General features: G+C 44.6%; 1 long non-coding RNA gene across 1 annotated transcript; it reads right to left on the reverse strand.

Moving 5' to 3' along the window:
* Positions 1-9209: 9209 nt before the first annotated feature.
* Positions 9210-15357, reverse strand: LOC138995980 (uncharacterized). Its single transcript, XR_011468710.1, has 4 exons — positions 14763-15357; positions 12586-12779; positions 10886-10977; positions 9210-9846 (listed from the first exon to the last, which is right to left on the reverse strand). It is a non-coding gene; the product is annotated as an uncharacterized lncRNA (long non-coding RNA).
* Positions 15358-15616: the final 259 nt, after the last annotated feature.

Consider the following 15616-nt stretch of genomic DNA (forward strand, 5'->3'; position numbering starts at 1 on the left):
ATATTGCACACTTTACACATAAACTCTTTAATTCAATAACATTTGTGTTTCTCTCCTTAGATGTACCAAATGCAGGGGAAGACTAATAAAAAATCTAAATTCCAGGTTGCCAGGGCACATTGTCCATTTGTTCTGAAGTCCAAATCTTCATTCTTGCTCATGCTGGGAGGAATGATCATTATTAAGAACTCTTTAGAAATACAGGCAGTTCTCAAATTGCTTTCCCCAGAATATTTATTCAAATAGCACTGCTCTAGAAAAGCTCACATTTTTTCCATTGTTCTTCACATGGGATGGAGTATTGGCAGTCCTGAGTTAGCACTTGGCATTTATACCCCATTGGTAGGTCAACCACCGGGAAAGAGAAACTTATACATATTTTGAAACTTCAGCACGAAAATAGAGCTTGGCCCTTGGAAAGAAGGATGGAGTGACGTGAATGAGAAGTTTTCCAATATTTATTTTGGTATCCTTTCTGTTCTAAAGTAATTTTATTCAGGAACAAAAAAATTGAATTATGATTAGCTTAGTTTACTGACTAAATTATAATGTGTAATATCTTATATTTTATGTGTAATTTATTGAGTAGTTTAAAATCTATTACCTGAGTATTATTTTCAATGTTCAAATTTTTTCCTATAATTGGAGCTATGTATTGCCAAACTTAAAGAAATCTGGTGTCTTTAGATTTTGCTAAAAGCTGGCCGAAATCTGCAGGAGAGAGAAAGGAAGAAGCATTTTGGAGCACTTACAGTACACAGGCACTGTATATGCAGGGAACCTCAAAGACCATCTCAGAATCCTTGAGAGGTGGGGACTGTTGGCCCATGTTACCGATGAGGAAGGTGGGGCTGAGAGCAGTCCAGTGAGTCGCTCACCCAGTAAGTGGTAGAACCACATGGAACTCAGTGTATTAAGCTCCATCGATTGAGCTCCATCTCATACATCACTCAAATGGCTGTGAGGGGCCATCAGCTGAGGGGGCCTGCAGAGAGTATGCTTTGTGCAGAGTCCTCCAGCCCGTGGTCGGCAAACTGCAGCTCGTGAGCCACATTCGGCTCTTTGGCCCCTTGAGTGTGGCTCTTCCACAAAATACCACGTGCAGGCGCACACGTACAGTGCAATAGAAACTTCGTGGCCCATGCGCAGAAGTCAGTATTTTGTGGAAGAGCCACACTGAAGGGGCCAAAGAGCCACATGTGGCTCGCGAGCCACAGTTTGCCAAGCCACAGTTTGCCGACCACTGATCTGGGGTACTGAAAGGCCATTAATCCTTTTTTTGCCTCGGCTACCCATGAAAAAGCTTGTGTTGGAGAAGGGCAAAGAAAGAAATCAGGGCCTGGCCAGAGTGGCCCAGTTGGTTGAGTGTCATCCCACGTACCAGGAGGTCACCATTTTGATTCCCAGTCAGGGTTGCAGGCTCCATCTCCAGTAGGGGGCATGCAGGAGGCAGTTGATCAATGATGGATGTTGCTCTCTTTCATCAATGTTTCTATATCTCTCTCCTCTCCCTTTCTCTCTCTGAAATCAATAAAAACCTATTTTTTAAAAAATCAATGGAAAAATATTTTTTTAGGAAAGGAAGCAGGTTCTTTTTTTTTTCTTTTTTAAATTTATTGATGAGAGAGAGATAAACATCAACTTGTTATTCCACTTATTTATGCATTCATTGGTTGCATCTTGAATGTGCCCTGACCCATGACTGGGGATTGAACTTACAACCTTGGAATATTGGTAGGATGCTCTAACTGACTGAGTAGGCCAGGGCTTGGAAGTAGGTTCTTAAGTTCACCGTTGACTGTACCTACCCAATAGAAGATGGAATCGTGGATACTGCCAATTTTGAGCAATTTCTTTGGGAAAGAATCAAAGTGAATGGAAAAGTGGGAATCTCAGTGGAGGGCTGTATCCATTGAAAGGAGCAAGGGCAAGATAAGTGTAATTTCTGAGGTGCCTTTTTCCAAAAAGTTTTTGAACTATCTCACCAAAAAATATTTAAGGAATAATTGATATGATTGGTTGCACATCATTGCTAACAGCAAAGATAGTTAAGTTACTTCCAGATTAACTAAGGTGAAGAAGAGGAGAAAAACGAAGATTAAAACTCATTTATCTGTCCCTAACCGGTGTGGCTCAGTGGATAGAGTGCTGGCCTGCGGACTGAAGGGTCCCGGGTTCGATTCCAGTCAAGGGCATGTACCTCGGTTGCGGGCACCCCAGTAGGGGGTGTGCAGGAGGCAGCTGATCGATGCTTCTCTCTCATCGATGTTTCTTTTTTTTTTTTTTTTAATTAAATCTTTATTGTTCTGATTACATTTGTTCCTCTTTTTTTCCCATAACTCCCCTTCTCCCAGTTCCCGCCCCACCCTCCGCCCTCACTCCCCACCCACTGTCCTCATCCATAGGTGCACGATTTTTGTCCATTCTCTTCCCGCATCTCCCATTCCCCCCCCCCCCCCAAGAATAGTCAGTCCATTCCCCTTCTATGTCCCTGATTCATTGTAATCACCAGTTCATTCTGTACATCAGATTATTTATTCACTTGATTCTTAGATTCACTTGTTGACAGATGCATGTTTGTTGTTCACAATTTGTATCTTTACCTTTTTCTTCTTCCTCTTCTTAAAGGAAACCTTTCAGCATTTCGTATAATACTGGTTTAGTGGTGATGAAGTCCTTTAGCTTTTCCTTGTCTGTGAAGCTCTTTATCTGACCTTCAATTCTGAATGATAGCTTTGCTGGATAAAGTAATCTTGGTTGTAGGTTCTTGGTATTCATCACTTTGAATATTTCTTGCCATTCCCTTCTGGCCTGCAAAGTTTCTGTTGAGAAATCAGCTGACAGTCGTATGGGTATTCCCTTGTAGGTAATTGAGTCTCTTTCTCTTGCTGCTTTTAAGATTCTCTCTTTGTCTTTTGCTCTTGGCATTTTAATTATGATGTGTCTTGGTGTGGTCCTCTTTGGATTCCTTTTGTTTGGGGTTCTCTGCGCTTCTTGGACCTGTAAGTCCATTTCTTTCACCAGGTGGGGGAAGTTTTCTGTCATTATTTCTTCAAATAGGTTTTCAATATCTTGCTGTCTTTCATCTTCTGGCACCCCTATTATTCTGATATTAGTGCGCTTGAAGCTGTCCCAGAGGCTCCTTACACTATCTTCACACTTTCGGATTCTTTTTTCATTTTGCTTTCCCAGTTGGGTGTTTTTTGTCGAATCTTTGGTTTGATTCTTGTGCTCCTCTGGTCTGCTATTGGGTATAATATTCTTTATTTCAGTCCGTGTATGCTTACTTTCTAATTTCTTTATCGTAGCATCGAGGGTCTCATTAGTTTTCGTGAGGCTCTGCTCAAGTTTATAGCAAGCCCTCAAAATTGCGATTCTTAGCTCCATATCCTCCATTTCTGTCATGTTTTTTTGTCTCCGCATCTTTTATGCTTTCTTGGTGCACCCCCTTATGGGCTTTGTGTGCAGTCTTGTTCTAGCCAAGCCTTAATGTTGTAGTTAACACTAGAGGGATTTGACCACCAGGCCGACTGGCTGTAGGAATCAGCTGTGTGGAAAACGTCTGTCTTCTGGGGAGGCGCTAATCCAGCCTTTGCCTGAGGCGATCCGGCAAATGGCTGTGCGCAGGGTTTGGGCGGGGCGGGATCAACAGGGCGGGCAGAGGGAGCAGTTATGGCCGCTCTCAGTCCCGTTCCCAGAGGCTCTGCTTCTCAGAACCCCAGCAGCCGCTGCAAACCTCGGAGAGAAAGCTGCCCTCAGGTTCCAACTGATGCCGGATAATCCCACTTCTCCCGTTTGAGTCTGGGTCCCTAGAGACTCGCCCGGATCTGGAGCCTAGAGTCTGAGACTCACTCCAGACCGAAAACGACAACCGCGCCCTCAGCCACCAGCCCGCTTTCGCGCGCACCTTGGTACCTTTGTATTTCCCACACTGTGCCTCCTCTGAGCCTCGGTTTGCTGTTCTCTTTCCTTCTAGTTGTAGAGTCTCTCTTCAGCCAGCCTTCCTGTGGTTCTGGGTGATGTCCGTTCCGTCTTTTAGTTGTATTTTTGAAATGGTTGTTTGCGGCAGCGGTCTCCGGTGTTTACCTACGCCGCCATCTTGGTCTCTCCCTCATCGATGTTTCTAACTCTCTCTCTCCCTTCTTCTCTGTAAAAAATCAATAAAATATATTTTTTTAAAAAACTCATTTATCTGGAGTATTTCGTATAAGTTCTTAATAAAATTTGGGTGGAAAAACACCCTTAACCAATCACCATGTATGATTGTGTCCCTACCATGTGAACCTGTTTCTGTGATTCTCTAATACAAGAGGCTCATGAGTGCAGGACCATTTCCCCACGTGAAGAGGGTCAGTTCCTTAGTCAAAACGTTCAGGGTAGCCCTGAACCTCCCAGGCAGCCCTGCACAGCCAGGCATGAAAGACCTCACAAGCCCAGGTCCTTCCAGAAGTCGGGTGCCAGTCATTCCATCCAAGAAGTGTCGGGACCAGAAACAGCATAGTAATGTGCTCCCAGGAAAGTGATTCCAATTCCCTCCTCTACTATTTGGAGGTATAACCTCACTCCTGATGACAGGGGTGGGCCCATGACACAGACTTGGCCAACCATAGCACCATTTCCTTGAACACAGCCAGGGATCCAGGAGAGGGCGATGACCCAAGCAGGTTCAAACAGAGACCTTTCCTGAGCCTGACATCTCAATTAGGGGAAAGAGAAGTTGTAAGTCAGGAGGACGTGACATTTAGGCTGCCAGTAGCCATCTTTTCTGCGATGACCCTGTGGAGAAAGCCTTTCTGCAAAATGAAGGCAGAGGTGAGAAACAGAGAGTTCAGGCACAGGCGCTGGTGCACCCAAATCCTCATCTCGTCCTGTGAGACACCCCAGGAACAGGCTCAGCTATATGAAGCAATATATCCCCTTCTGCCTTTAAGCCTGGGGTTGGTTTTCTGTCCCCTAGAATTGACAGAGCTTTGATAAACACACTTCCAGGAACATGGAGTTCCCTTGGTGGTCAGCCACATCTCTAGTATCTCCCCCACCTCCCTTTATTGATTAAGGTATTACAAATGTGTGCTCACCCCCCATCTAGTATCTTTTTGACCTGATTTAGTTCACAACTGCCCCCAATGAACAACTTGAACTTGAACCATATTACCACACATACATCCATGTCTTGAATCATGCAGAAATAAATCACCCTGAAGAAACAATTGGCACCGTACACAGGTTAAAACATTTAGGGATCATGATTAAATGTATACAGGATAGCGATGCCATGTACACACCACACACAGTAATGATTTATGGTCTACCTGCAGAAGTGTCTACATCCCACGTATGGAATGACAAATGAGGGGCCTGTGTGGTGCCAGCTGCTTCTATTTTAAATATATTTTTTTTTATTGATTTCAGGGAGGAAGGGAGAGGGAGAGAGAGATAGAAACATCAATGATGCCAGAGCTTCCTCCTGCATGCCCCACACAGGGATCGAGCTTGCAACCCGGGCATATGCCCTGACTAGGAATCGAACCGTGACCTCCTAGTTCAAAGATCGATGCTCAACCACTGAGCCATACCAGCCGGGCCCAGCTGCTTCTATTTTAGTTTGGAATATGACTTCATGGAATTTCAGCCATATTATCTGGTTTTGCTTTCAGGATAGCACATTTCGTATGTGCCTTTCCACGTAAGTTTACACTGGGTTTCGCAACCCTGGCGCTAGTGACCTTTTGAACCGTGTGATTCTTTGTTTTGGGTGCCGTCCTGTGTGTTGTAGGATGGTTAGCTGGCTTCAACCCACTAGATGACAGCAGCACCTCCCTGTGTGATGATCAACACTGTGCTCAGGCATTGCCAAGTATTCCCTGGGAGACAAAATTAGCTTTAGCCGAGAACCCCTGATTTAAACAGATCACCAAATTTGGACATTTGGTCTTTGGAAGATACTTTGTTTTCATCACTGTCTTAAAAAAAAAACCACACACTAGTTCACCAGCTATATCTTTAGACTCCCAAATAACTAAGCATGTTTCTATTGCAACTACTGAATTTGGGCCACAAGTACGTGTCTGTAACTCATTTATACACACACACACACACACACACACACACACATCACAGGTATCTTTCTGAACATTCACTCTCATAGGTCCTCTGATTGGACTAATCAATATTTCACAATTGCCTCCGTCACAGTAACTGAAGTCTATAATAAAGACTTCACTTAACATCTGATTCCAGTGCCTTCCCCCCCACCAAAACTGACCCTGCCTGTCCCCATATTTACTTCTGCACAGCACTGAAGCCAGCTCTCCACATGAGCTCACTCTCTGTTAAGGTTGCCAGATTTAGCAAATAAAGATGCAGAACACCCAGTTCAGTTTGAATTTTAGATAAACCATGAATAATCTTTTGGTATAAGTATGCCCCACATACTGCTAGACATCCTACGATGCACAAGACAGCCCAACAAGAAAGAATTATGCAGTCTATCTGTTGCATGAGACATACCCACAAGTTATCTGGAAACCCTGCATCTCTAGCCACTCCACCTTGAATCCTGCTGACACGGGTCATTCTCACTAGTCTTTCCCCACCTGCTGCTTAGAACCACAGGGCATCCCCTTGACCAGAGCTGCCCTTGTGGAGAGTGTGCTGGTCAGATTCGGGGTTACTCAGTGTTCAGCCAGGGTCCACTCAGAAAATCAGAAAACAACTGGAATTTCAATGTAGAGAACTGGTTATATAGCTGGTTGAAGAGGCTCGAACAACAATCGGGAAACAATGAAGTAACTCACAGATTAGCAAAAACATAAAGTTTATTCCCATCCATAGGCTAGAGGGGCAAAAAAGAGGAGGTGAGTTATTGGAGCTCAGGGCTCGGGGTCACCTGGCGGAAGTTGAAACTTGAACACAGACTGATCTAGCAGAAGCAGGAGACAGAAAAAGATACAGTCCCCACCTCCACCCGAGGAGAACACCAGCGGGAGAAATACCCTGGCTCCTCCCACCAACCACTTTCCTAACAGTGCTCCCCATTTGCCAATCCCAGCCAGAAACCAGCCTAGGGCCCTGGGCACTCCAGCCAGCGCCAGGCACTCTGAGCCCCCTGGCCCTGGTCCCCAGGGCTCCTTCTCCTCTTGTCAGGCCTGGGCTGTCTCTTCAGCTTCATGGAGCACAGAAGAGGGGGAATCTTTTTGTCTTTGGGATTCAGATGAAGTCTTGATAGCTACTGCCTCACTCACCAGTGCCTGTTCCAAATTTAATAGTGAGAAAAATTTGTTGTTGTTTTCTTTTTAATCCTGATTGCCTGTACTCAGTCACCTACCTAGTTTTCCTGTGATGAGTCACACTTTTGCTGTTCCAAGTTCTATTTTTTAGGGTTCTGCTCTTCCTGTAAGTTGCTCCCTAGAGCTATTCACAAATGCTCTGGTTCTCCATGGGCAGGCTTGTGGCAGCATGGCACACCCCACCTCCTTCTGAGTCAAGCATGACCATGTGACTTGCACTGGCCAATGAAATGTAAGCAGGAGTTAAAGCTTTAAGAGCAGGCACCTGATTTACTGCTTTTCCATTTTCCGCCTTTGGGACCATGAGAGCATTTGTCAAGATGGAGCATAGGTCCCTGTATTCATTTCCTATCACTCCTGTGACAAATTATCACAAATTTAATGGCTTAAAGCAATACACATTTATCATCCTATAGTTTTGGAGGTCAGCAGTCCAAAATCAGCCTCCTGGGCTAACGTCAGGGTGTCCACGGGGCAGATTCCTTTGAGCGGCTGCAGGGAAGAACCCCGCCCTGGCGCTCATTAGTGTGCTCGGCTGCCTGCACTCCTTGGCGCGCGGCCCTCCCTGACACGGCTCCAACCTCGCTCTGTCAAGGTCACATCGCCTCCTACTGCCTCTGACCCTCTCACCTCCTTCTTATACAGACCCATTTGCATAATCCAAAATAATCTCCCATCCCAAGATCCTTAACTCAATCACACTGTCAAAGCACCTCTTGCCATGTCAGGTACTAAATTCGTTCACAGGTTCTGGGGACTAGATGTGGATGTCTTTCAGGGTTATTATTCTGTCTACACAGTCCCTGAGAGAGTTCAGTGAGCCGAGCCCCACCTGCCAAGCCCCACTAGACATGCAGCATGAGTAAAAAATAGACTTCTATGGCATTAAGTCACTAGGATGTAGGGGTTTGTCTGTTACTGATGTGTGCTTTAGCCCACATGTACACCCTGTTTGTTTTCTATCTCCTGCTTATATTTAAGAAAATTGAAAAATAATATAAAATGTTGAGTGCGATTATTTTCTGCATAAAATACACTTTAAAAATAGCATACCATAAATAATCAATCTGTGAGCAAACCAAGGGTTGGGTTTTTTGTTTGTTTTTGAACAATGGTAACTTTAGGTCTGTAAAGTAGACTTAAAGATAAATATTACATGCCTGGCCGGTGTGGCTCAGTTGGTTGGAGCATCAGCCTGTGCGTGGAAGGTTCTCGGGTTCGATTCCTGGTCAGGGCACATGCCCAGGTTGCAGGTTCGATCCCCAGTTGGGGCCCATATAGAAGGTAACCAACCTATGTTTCTTTCACATCAATGTGTGTGTTTTTTTCTCTCTCTCCTTCTCCCTTCTTCTCTCTCTAAAATCAATCAATCGATCAGTCCATCAGTATTGCACATATTCAATACCTTAACAAGTTTCTCTCCTGAATCTTGCAGATTCTCTTTGTTCCAAAAAACTGACAGCTTAGCAATGTTGATTTACTTAGATGTTGAACCGGGTGAAGGGAAGAGAGAAAACAACTCATTGAAAGATTACTAAATCCAGTCCTGTTTTTCTTAAAAGCTGGAAGTTGGAGCTTCCTGATAGCTGAAATGAAAACACTTATCTAAATTTCTGAAGTACAATCCTTTCCTTCATTCCTGTAATTATGTCAAAGGTCATACAAAGGAGGTTGATGAATGTCTCACAATCTTGAAGTGCAGAGTCCAAGCAGGGCCACCACCCACACCTCCTTTTCCTAAGTCAGGACACGTAGACGTGTTGGCCTCAGTCCCAGTCAGTAGTCACCAGCTTTTTGGCCCTGTCCCTCTAATCAGTAATGTTTTCAGGACTTGCTGCCAATCTGTGTACTTTCCCAAGGTGCTATGAGCCCTATAATAAGCACACGAACAAAAAAAAATAAAAAGATGATATCAAGATGAAATTTTGAAATGCCTTGCCAGTCAGGATGGTATGCTATTACATGAGTTAATATTTCAAAACACAATATGCCCTTAAGAGGAGATTCACATTAATGATACTAGATATGAATCTAGTAAGCGTGAACCATGTTCTTGATCACTGTGAATACTTCTGTCAGACTTTTTTGTCAGATCTGATTTGATCCTCGTTATCTTTACCTTTTAATGTGGATAGCCAAGAGTTTGTTCTAGGAGTAAAAGTGTCTGTTCTTGTCATTGTTGTTGTTTATTTGCGTGTGCACATGTCATTGTTTTCACTTTAGTCCGTGGTTTCTTTGCAGCACATCTTTTGAAGTCATTTGTCTTTTTTCATGGCGTTAATTTAATTAAAGCCAGTGAATATTACCTAAAAATCGTTATGATCATAGAGCTGGGCACACACACATTGTAATACATCTTACTGTGCTGACAGCAAATCAAAGCGTGAGGAAACACCAGCCACCCCTCTGTGCCCTGGAGCTCCCACTCTTCCTTCAGGATGGCTCCGGGTGTGAAACGAACAGCTCCCAAGACCATCTGACATTTAGACCAAGTGAGGCTGCCGTGCCAATGCGTGTATGTAACATCCCAACGTTCCTGGGCGGCCTGTGCTGTACCCTGTGGAACGTGAATATAAATAACTGAAATGCAGGTTTCTAAACAGAGCAATGAATGTGGGTGACAGGTGACCCATAGTTTGTTCAATTCGCATTGTATTTGTTTGTTTGTTTTTAATATATATTTATTGTTGATAGTATTACAGATATTTCCCACCCCCTTTCCAGCCTCCCTGCAAGGTCTTTAGTACCCTATTGCCCGTGTGCATGTATTTGAAAACAAATTACAAAGAAACTAACGCCTAGAGAGCCTGGATGACTTTCCTAAGCCCACAGCGGGTTCTTGGCAAGTAGGACCAGAAACCAGATCCTCTGGGCCTCAGGAAAACACGCTTCCCATTACACCTCGAGTGAGTAAATTTAGCCATCTCGTGACCGAATGAAGTCCTGCTCACCTCCTTTCATCGTAACGCTATTTGATGAGGGGGAAAGGCTCAAGCCAAGAGCAAGGAGAAGAAACAAGGAGGCGACAGGTCCAGCTCAGGAGATGGGAGGAGACTTAGTGCTCTGCAAGGTCTGAGGGGGAGCATGTGCCTCTCAACCGTATCTCCAGCCTCCCCCCACCCCCCGCCCCCACTCCTGTTTGTCTCACTGACAAGGATCTTTAGACTGATCAAGGTTCCCCAAAAAGAATTCTTTAGTGCCTCTCCTACCGGATACTCCAGACATTATATTCAATGTCACATTGATTACATTGATACATATTGATTATATTCAAGGACAGCCCAGCAGAAAGGTGTCTGGTGTGGCCATCCGTAAGGAATGATAACATTTCCTTGGACGTGTAATAAGATGGAGATAATTACATTTCCCTCCTGTACCAGTAGGGCTCAAATCCGGGAAGCAAGACCACTATGAGTATGAAGGGATGCATTGTTTATGATGGAGTTAGACCTCACACAATTTTGGGAGGAGCTGAGGAAGGAAAGGCCCAAAAAGGACCAGAGAAAAGTCAACCAGCCCTGATGCAGGGGCACAAGTCAAGCTTGTTGAGCTCTCAGCTGCGGGAGAGGAGCCCAAAGGAGGCTGATGGGAAGTACCTGGAAGGCTGTCAGCTCTTGTGGCCTCCAGCTCTGTGAGCTCCCAGCAGAGCAGCTCATGGTGGGTCTGGGCTCACGGCTGGTCAGTAGAGCTAGCAGTTGGGAAGAAAAGCTGGACTCAGAGTAGGAAAAGCAAGAGTCAAGTGGGGCCCACTGACTCCCCTCTGGCTGTCCCTGCTGCCTCTACCAACCTTCAAATGTAACGGTACCCTGGCTGGTGTTGCTAAGTGGTTAGAGAAGCGGTTCTCAACCTGTGGGTCGCGACCCCTTTGAGGTCGAACGACCCTCTCACAGGGGTCGCCTAAGACCATCGGAAAACACATATATAATTACATATTGTTTTTGTGATTAATCACTATGCTTTAATTATGTTCAATTTGTAACAATGAAATTGGGGGTCACCACAACATGAGGAACTATATTAAAGGGTCGAGGCATTAGGAAGGTTGAGAACCACTGGGTTAGAGTGTCAGCCCGCACACCGGAGGGTCTCAGGTTCGAGTCCCAGTCAAGGGTCCATACCAGGGTTGCAGGTTCGATCCCCGGCCCTGGTTGGGGGCATGTGCAGGAGGCAACCAATCGATATTTCTCTCTCATATTGATGCTTCTCTCTCTCTCTCTCTCTCTCTCTCTCTCTCTATATATATATATATATATATATATCATTCCCTTCCTTCCACTCTCTCTAAAAAACAATGGAAAAAACATCCTTGGGTGAGGATTAACAACAACAACAGAGGTATTGGCTGCTGCTTTGTTTCTGGCTCTCAAACATCACACACAGTTTTCTTGTGGCAACCATAACTCTGATCCATACAGGACCTGTATGGGTATCTGGGAAGTGTAGTTCCATTTCACTAAGCTGACAAAGCCACCACAAATACTGTGGGACGGATATTGTGCGTCCGGAAGCACCGCTGTGATAAGCTGCTTGGGGTAAAGGGAAGACAGCCAAGGCTCTAGCTGCAGTTCCAGCCCTTGATCACTGCGCTGATTTCTGAAGACCTGGGGCTGTCTGCCTGCCGGGCTTGCTTTGTGTGTGTAATATGCTAGTTTGGAGCCAGACCAGCATCACTGAGGATGGAGGGGAGGCAACAAGGGACCCTGCAGGATTTCTTTGTTGTATTAAACAAAAAAACTTTAACTTCCATGGCTGAAAGTCTTCTTTTTTTTAATATGTTTTTATTTATTTATTTATTTATTTATTTATTTATTTATTTATTTTTAGAGAGAAAGAGAAGAAGATAGAGGGAGAGAGAGAAACATTGATGGGCTGCCTCCTACATGCCCCCTACTGGGAATTGAGCCCGCAACCCAGGCATGTGCCCTGATCGGGAATCGAACCAGTGACCTTTTGGCGCGCAGGAGGACACTCAACCACTGAGCCACACTGGCCAGGACGGCTAAAAGTCTTTTTAAAAGAAAGGGTTTATTAGGCCATTGCTTACAAAAAATAAAAAGTAAATAAATGCTGGTCTTGGTGAACGGAGTCTAAACCACTGGCAGCATGGCTAGGTGAGAAAGACAGCGCGTCCTGGAGTATAATCCAGGAGTTTTATACACGGATTGGGGGTGGGGAGTGGGGAGAAAGACATAAGCCGCTTTGAAAGGATTTCTCTTAGCTACAGACAAAGGGGGAAGCTGACTTGGGGCTGGTTCTGGGATAAACGCAGCAGAGTCCCCGGTAGAGCATGACTCACGTATGAATTAGAAGGGGAGGCTCCGGGGGACCCATGGTGCCTGGCTGGTCTCCTTCGCAGACATAGCCACCTGGAAATTCACCATAAATTCCAACAGGTACGCAGGAAAGCGAGCAGTCTTTTGTCAGAGCGGGTGCACAGTTACCGACAGGCGAGGAGTTCTGTCTCTTCCTCTCACTCCCTGGCCGCTGCAACTTGAATTTACAACATCTTAGTTTTCTTCCTTGTCAACTGCCTTTGCCTAGGGCAGTGGTTCTCAACCTTGGCTGCACATTAGAATCACCTGGGAATCTTTTTAAAATCCTGATTCCTGGGCCTCATCCTTCGGAAATTCTGTTTCTTTGTTACTAATGTTGTGGCCCCCACCCCATAACAAATTATATTTGTTAAATTACAGCAGGCCAGAGGGCGGGAGGAAGAGAGCCGAAACCAACAATAGGGCTCCCATGCCTGACTGTGTGTTTCACACAGCACAGGTGTAAAGCCGCTATAGACTCAGTTCACACCACAGCACAAGGGCAGTGGTTGCTAAGGGAGGACAAGCCTCACCTGATGAACTCCAGGCTCTCCCAGCAGATCCAGGGCACTGTGTTCTGGAAGTGCACTGTGGTGTCCTATTTTATTGTTGTGTGTGGAAATTGTCACAACCAGGTATCCATTACAGAGAAAAATAGTCCACGGGCTGGGCAATTCCAAATTGTAAAAGGTACTGCCTCGTGTTTCTAAAGTTTGCCTAAAATAGATGATGCTTTGAAAAGATATAGAGAAACGTGTATATGGGGGTGTGGGGGTGGTAGTAGAGAGGGTTGGTGGGTTGGTTGGCTGTTTATTGGTTTGGTTTTTTAAGAAGTGGCTATTTCAAAGAGAGTTGTTGTTTTTTTCTGGTAGATTCCAGCTGTAGTCCAGACTTCCACTCTTCAGAGATTCAGAAAGAGTTTATGGGGCCTTTTTCCTTCAGGAAAAACAAATCAACTTATAGGGCAAAACTTCTAAAGACAGGTTAGCACAGCTGGTATGGCTCAGTGGTTGAGCATCAACCTATGAACCAGGAGGTCTTGGTTCAATTCCAATCAAGGGCACATGCCCAGGTTGTGGGCTCAATCCCCAGTGGGGGGCATGCAGGAGGCAGCCGATCAATGATTCTCTCTCATCATTGATGTTTCTAACTCTCTCTCCCTCTCCCTTCCTCTCTAAAATCAATACAAATCTATTTTAAAAAATAAAATAAAAAGACAGGCTAGAATGCTGCCTAATTGTGGAAGAAATAGGTATGACTCTGACCATAAACTCAGCTGTGTTTACCATACTCACAGCAGGGATTCTGATATTTTGTTTGCCTCATTATCCCCAGAAGCTAGAACTGAGCCTGATGCTTGGTAAGAATTCCTCATTGGTTCTGAATTTCAAGCCTGCCTTTATCACAGCTGCCAATGGGATCTTGGGCCAGTTTTTAACCTGCCTGTGAGTCAGTTCCCTCAAGGAAAAGAGACATAAACAATCCTGGGTTGCTGTGAGAAGAACATCCCCCATAAAGCACTTTAACACAGTACTTATCATTCATTATCAGCGGATTTTAAATGATCTGTATGTAGCCCTGGCTGGGTAGCTCAGTTGGTTAGAGTGTCACCTCTATATACCAATGTTGTGGCAATAGGTGGAACAGCAAATCAATGTTTATCTCTGTTTTTCTCCTTTCCTCTCTCTCTCTCTAAAAAAAAAAAAAATAAACCGATAAAATTATTTATATGTATATTTTAAATAATGTTTTGCTTTAATAAAATTTTGATGTGGTAACATCATAATAATTAATATTCTCTTTTCTGAGGTTGTTAGTTCAGTAGGGTCAAGGTGAATAACTTTCATACATTTTCCTGACTGTAAGCTTTAACCTAATCATTTAGAGCTTTCTCGGACACACACCCATTTAATCTTGAAGATTTGTTGACTCTAGAATCAAAGACAAATGTGCTGCTGTAACTTGTCAGGAAGTCCTTACAGCCCAAAAGGTCAAAAGTTCTCTGTGTTTGTAATGAAAGAAGGACATAGAAAAAAAAAATGACTAAGCTGTACTAAAGATCAAAAACGGGCAGAAAACATTTAAACAAATAAGCCATTGGAATATTAATTGAAGTAGAGTATTGATCTAACTGAAAACCTAATTATGAAATCATATTTACCTTCTCTCTTTTGGTCAATGGCAAAGATAAATGTCGTCCTAAATCGTTATGTGTCCGATTTGTTTGAAGGGATGTATTTGTAGAGGCAACTTCTATTGTGTAGAGTTCTCCGGGGTCCTCATGTTTCTTTGCCGCTGTAACAGCCTCTGTTTTTATGGTGCTGATTTCCTGAGCGTCCAGGACAGGTGTCTGATGGAATGTCCCACCTTTGAGAGCAGCCTGGATTCTTTGTCGTGGTATTCAGGTTGTTCCCTGCTGGGGTCCAACCCCAGCGGGTCCAGGGGTCCCCAAAGGTGTGGACGGAGTCGGCGAAAAAGGAATGACACGAAGACAGCCTTCAGTTGATCAGCATAGCGAGGTTCTCCCTCCAGGATCTCCAGCCAAGTTCTGGTGCCATGCTCTCTCGCTAGGTTCTCCAGGTTCTCCAGCCAGGTTCAGTCACCAGGTTCTTTAGCCAGGTTCTATCCAGGTTCTTTTGCCATGTTCTGTCTAGGTTCTCCAGTGAAGTTCTGTAGCCAGGTTCTGTCCAGGATCTTTTGCCATGTTCTCTGGCTAGGTTCTGGTTAGGATCTGATGAGGATCTGATGAGGAGCTGATGAGGAGCTGATGAGGTTCTGATGATTATTGTCTTGTTACATCCGTATTTATACCAGCTGATTTTAATCCTGTCAATTTCTATTACAAAGGTTAGGGCGTTTCTTATCTCCATTCCAGGGAGTAAAGATTATGTAGCTTAACTACCCGCCTGGCACTTAATTAAGGGGTTGTATCCCCTCCCTAACCTCAGGGAAAGATCCCCACCTGGGGAAACAACCTTTCTCGGAGAGGTGACCTTGGTTAAAACACATGGCGCT

This window comes from Myotis yumanensis, unplaced genomic scaffold (assembly GCF_028538775.1).
Source record: "Myotis yumanensis isolate MYYU_CA2020_CCGP unplaced genomic scaffold, mMyoYum1.0.hap1 SCAF_1, whole genome shotgun sequence".
Classification (NCBI taxonomy): domain Eukaryota; kingdom Metazoa; phylum Chordata; class Mammalia; order Chiroptera; family Vespertilionidae; genus Myotis; species Myotis yumanensis.